Here is a 5,935-nt window from a genome sequence, read left to right as displayed (position 1 = left end):
GCACATGCGCGCGCACACACACACATAAAGGAGAAAGGAGAATACTTTTAATGAGTCATTTTCTCATTGAATGAGTCTCATATATATATAAATATATATATATACATAGGAGAGTTTCAGAAATGGTTCTTTTCCATAAGCTTAGATGCATTGGGTTCACAATTAGTTGTCACCACCTTCAAGTCATTTGCTCATTGAATGAGTTTCTCATATATATAAGCGCTCACACACACACACACACACACACACACACACACACACACACACATAAATGCATATACGCACACACACACACACACACACACATGCACACACTCAACCTCGCACATGCACACATGCACACACTCAACCTCGCACATGCACATACATGTATATGAACTTATATATATATATACATGCATACACACACTGACATACACAAATACATGTGCACACACATCGATAGGCACACATGCATGCACACTAAGCAAACTCGGCCAAAGGTAAGAATTCAATTCAATTGGTTTGCTTTTCATTGACATACATTCTCAGAATATCCTCTAACACTCGGTTTACTCTTTCAGTTTCTCCATCTGTTTGAGGATGAAATGCGATGCTCATCCTAAGCTCAGTACCAATGGCTCTGAATGTGGCTTGCCAAAAATTAGATGTGAATTTTGAATCCCTATCAGACACTATACTTTGAGACATACCATGCAAATGAAAAAATTCTTTTACAAACAACTTGGATACCTCAAGAGCACCATCTGTCTTCTTCATAGGAAAGAAGTGAGCCATCTTCGTCTCGTCAAATGATCAACAACTACAAAGATAGTGTCATATCCTCCTCTAGCAATGGGCAATTTAGTGATAAAGTCCATTGAAATTGATTCCCATTTCATAGAAGGAATGTCTAAAGGTTGCATTTGACATGGCATTCTATGTTGTTCAATCTTCACTTGCTAACAATGCAAACATTCTCTAATATAGCGTTGGACATCACTCTTCAAACTAGGCCAAAAGTAAGCTTTTTGGACCTTACTATACGTTTTGTTATATCCGTGTTTAGAAAATGGTGCATCATGACAATCATGAAGAATTTTGGCCTTAAAAGATGATTCACTAGGCACACAAATTCTCTCATTATAGTACAAGTTCCCCTTGACCAAATGATATTTTTCCTCAACCCTCTCAAATGGAGTCTTGGAAATTCTCTCTAGGATTCTCACATAAAAGGGATCTCTCTCAATTTCAGCTCTAATGTTTTCCGTTATGTTCGACCGAACGCCTTCCCCTCAATGTATTTGATCTCAAAATCATACTCGCATAGGAGGTCCATCCACCTCCTTTGTCTATTGTTTAACAAAGGTTGAGGGAATAGATATTTTAAACTTTGATGATCAGTCTGAAGTTCAAACTTAACACTAAGTAGGAAATGTCTCCAATGCTTAAGAGCATGCACAATTGCGGCCAACTTGCGATCATGGGTAGGATACTTCTCTTCATGGCTCCTAAGTTTCCTTGACTCATATTCTACTACTCATCCATCTTGAGAGAGAACACACCCAATTTGTATTCCACTAGTATCGCAAGTTACTACAAAAGGTTTCCCCATTTTTGGTATTTTCAAAATATAATTCTCAGCAACCTTAGCTTTTAAAGTATCAAAAGCTACTTGACACCTTTCACCTCACTTGAAAATTTTTTCTTGTTTGGTGAGATTGGTCAATGGAGAAGCTATCTTAGAAAATTCTCTAATGTGTTTTCTCTCGAATTGTGCCAATCCTATGAAGCTCCTCACATATGTCACACACCTAGGTCTAGGCCATTCCATAATCACTTTAATCTTCTCGGAATCTATGTGGATACCCTCCTTAGAAATGACACGGGCTAAATACACAATCTTGTCCTTAGCGAAGAAACACTTGCTCATCTTTGTATATACAGCTTGTGATCCCGTAACTTTTGAAGTGTTTTCCTAAAATGAATTTCATGATCTTTTCCATTCTTTGAATACACAAAATATCATCTAAGAATATAAGAATGAAATCATCCAAATATTCACAAAACACATTATTCATCAAACACATGAATGCAGTAGGTGCATTAGTTAATCTGAAAGGAAGAACATTGAACTCATAATGCCCATACCGAGTCCTAAATGCAGTCTTAGGAATATCCGCTTCTCTTATGCAAATTTGATGGTATCTAGATCGAAAGTCAATCTTGGTAAAGACAGAGGACCAAATCAATTGACTCAACAACTCATCTATGTGAGGTGAAGGGTACTGCCTATTCAACCCTCTATAGTCAATGCAAATTCTATAAGTCCCATACTTTTTCCTTTGAAATAAAACCGAACTACCCTAAGGAGAAACACTGGGTCCCAGCTTCCTCGATTGTCGAACCCATCTCAGTTAACTTCACTTGCATCTTTAGTCTAGTCCCAAAATTGAATTTAGCTTTGTTCGAGCACTCAAATGTGTGATGTCCCTCCTCCTCCTGACATCTAAAGCACAACCCGAGCCTCCTTGCTCTCTCAATGAACTGGGGATCATTCTGTCATGTGGTGGTTTCTAGTTCTTTTGATTCCCAACGTTCTGATTATTGGAGTGATTCTGACTTCCAGAATATTGAAAATTTGGATTTTGCCTACCTTGCTGATTATAGGACGCATATTCTTGGTTTTTCCCACTCATAATTTTCATCTTTTTGCTGCATATTACGCCCTCCTTTAAACTTGGAATCGTTAGAAAATTCATATCTACGTGGAATACTTGAGTTTTGAAACCTTAAGGATGATGGCCCATTGGAATTAACCTTGATTTTGCAGCCTTTCTTTGATTGTATGCTTCCATCCTTTCAAAATTCTCGGCTTTGGATACATCATCTAAGAAATCCCACGATCCTATTCCCTTCATCATGTAGAGGAGGTCCTCCTTCAATCCCTCTGCAAATTTGTGAGTAAGAGTCTCACCCGAGACTTCAGGTGCATACTTGTGCAAACGAAGGAACTTCTCCTTGTACTCATCAACATGAAGATCGTGTTTTCCCTTTTAGACCTACTTGAATTGTGTTATTATCAGCCATCTTTCAAGCACGATCAAGGATGCGACCGCTCTGATACCACTTGTGAGGCGAAGCTCAATAATCACAATACAATTCAAGAAAATAGAATTTTGCACAAATTTTTAAGGTAGAAAGAGAACAATTATGTATATAATAAGAAATCTTACAGCAATCTAATATGAAGCACTCTTGGAAGAAAGAGTTCGAACCACTCGACCACCCTCGAGCTATCTCACTCGCACTCTCACTCTCATGAAAAACTCGCACTCACACTCGTACACGCACTCTCAATCTCTTCTTTGATTTTCTGTGTATTCCTCTTCTTCACGTCAAAAGCCAAAAGCAGCCCTTTTGGAGCTTCTCGATCCGCGTGCCATATTTTTGGCGATGTTGGCCTTTTTGGAAAAATCATGTTAGGGAAGCTTTCTTCATATGCGGTCATCATTCCCATGAGATTACGTTTTTTTTTAAACACTGGGAAAACAACTCTTTTTGGTGTGCCATTCGCGCCTTGGTGATCCAATGAGGATGCTCAATAGCTCATCTCGAACATTCCATCCTCCTCTTCAACTTTGTATCTCTTCGTCCGAGGCTAAATCTTTATTCTTGACCTCTGTTTAGGACCTGCAATGTCTCGACACGAAAATCTAGGCACATTTTTAGCACAAAACCGCTCAAAAACCCACTTTGGAGTCGCCAAATGGATGTGAAATAATGTGAATCACAAAGATTTCACTTGAGCAAAGTTGTTCTATGTACAAAACAGAAAAACTCTCTCATACAAAACTGCTCCTAATTCCACCTCTAACCTAATCAAAACTCACCCAACAAAAATGGCAATTACCTGAAAATGGCCAAAACCAAAAATTTCTTGCAAAACAAAATTTTGTCAAAACATGTTAGATGTCCTAACAAAACATTATACACACTTTCTACAACATGAAAAATATTTATAAGAAATCATGAAGCGTCAGAAATACTAGGTCTCCCTTAATAAACTCCCAAGCCTTGATGTGCTTATCATGCCATACTTTCCTCTAATTATAATTACCGATTGAGGCCATGCTCTGTCGATCGGATCTCATCCAACGATGTAAGTTGGTGGAGTAGAGAGAGAGAGAGAGAGAGAGAGAGAGAGAGAGAGAGAGAGAGAGAGAGAGAGAGAGAGAGAGAGGACTAAAGAAGGGGGGTGTAAAAGATAAGGACAAGAAGAAGAGAAGAAGAAGTAAAAGAAGGAGAGAGAGAGAGAGAGAGAGAGAGAGAGAGAGAGAGAGGTGGATTCTAATTTTACATTTTTCTTTAACATTTTAGCAGGTCTTTTTTAATTTTATTATTAATATTTTTAAGCTATTTTCTAAGAAAATATTAGAGGATCACTTAGTGTTGCCTTTGTAAAAGGAGTTACTCCAGGCTTACCAAATAAGTGGTTATATATTGTCCTTGAATATCATTAAAAAATATGGACTTGCTCTAGAGGGAGATACAAGAATTGGAAGGAGTGTAGGTGCCAAATTAGTGATTTCTAGGTATGGTCCTTCTACTATGTTGTGCTAATAAGAACCATAGTGGCTCGTGAGAAATGGTCCTTCTACCATGATGTGCTATTAAGAACCATTGTGGCCCATGAGCAAGAACATCCCTTGAATGTGAAGAAAGACCTTTCTATGCCTATAAATGTCATGTATGACATCCAATCATACATAATCATGAGGTGCATGCACCCTCAATAATCTATGCACATAAAGATCACCGACCAATCAACTCTCTCTCTCTCTCTCTCTCTCTCTCTCTCTCTCTTCTTTTTGACTCATTAGCATTTTGAGATTATGCATCTAATGTATATAAGTGCATAAAGATCACCCACCAATTAACTCTCTTCTTTTTGACTCATTAGCATTTTGAGATTATGCATCTAATGTATATAAGTGCATGTGTGAGCATTATTAAGACATTAAGATTTGATATGTATGTGTATCAAAACACAAATTGATACATGTGTGTGTGTGTGTGTGTGTGTGTGTTAAAGACTTGAAAACCACAAAAAATATTTGATCCAATATTGATAGATTCCACTAGATGAACCAATTTCTTAAGCCTTTATATAAAGCAAAATGAAGGATTTAAAAATCCTTTGAAGTAATGTAGACATTCCTTGGAAAATGTCATTGTTTACTCCAACCACACTTGCCACTATCCAAAAGAGTAAGTTAGCAAGGACCTTCTTAATCCCACTTAGACTCGATACACATTGGAGGGTGCTCGCTAAGAAATTTTTGATGTAGCTAATAAGGTTTCAAAAAAGGGATTGGCGGGCACTCCCCCCCCCCCCCCCCCTTTACGCACTACCAACAACAAGTTGAATATTAAACTTCAATCCTAGTCAGCTGCCACCTATTGCCCAACTTTTTTAAAATCATGGGCATTAGTACGACTAAGGCTTCCCTTGTAAAATATTTTCATACTGCAAATACACGTGGTGGTCCTTAGCATGACTAAGGTAGCACTAGAACACAACAACATATGGAAAACCAAAAACACTGAGAATGCATAGGGAGAGACAATATTCCCAAAAGCTTACATTTTAATAGTGCACCCTTATAGTGCCCAAATTAACCTTTAAAGTATATAAAATTTTATAAGAAAATTCTATGTAGAGTAAACATAAACTTCCAAACAAAGGTTTTACACCTTGAAGAATTTCAAGATGAGTCCTTGGTTATGGATTGAAAGAAAACTTTCTTTTGTAAGAAAGCTTTGTGCTTCAAGAAGTTTTATAATTGTAATAATGAAGGCCATTCGACAAGCCATGCTTGTAGGCCAACCACCAAAGAAGAGAGATTACAACAATAGTTACATCCTCAACTAGCTATGTGTAGGCCTTTTTGAT

The sequence above is a fragment of the Cibotium barometz genome, chromosome 43 (assembly GCF_041138505.1).
Source record: "Cibotium barometz isolate CiBa-2024 chromosome 43, ASM4113850v1, whole genome shotgun sequence".
Classification (NCBI taxonomy): Eukaryota; Viridiplantae; Streptophyta; class Polypodiopsida; order Cyatheales; family Cibotiaceae; genus Cibotium; species Cibotium barometz.
The sequence above is the reverse complement of the archived record's forward strand: the minus strand, read 5'-3'. Positions refer to the sequence as shown.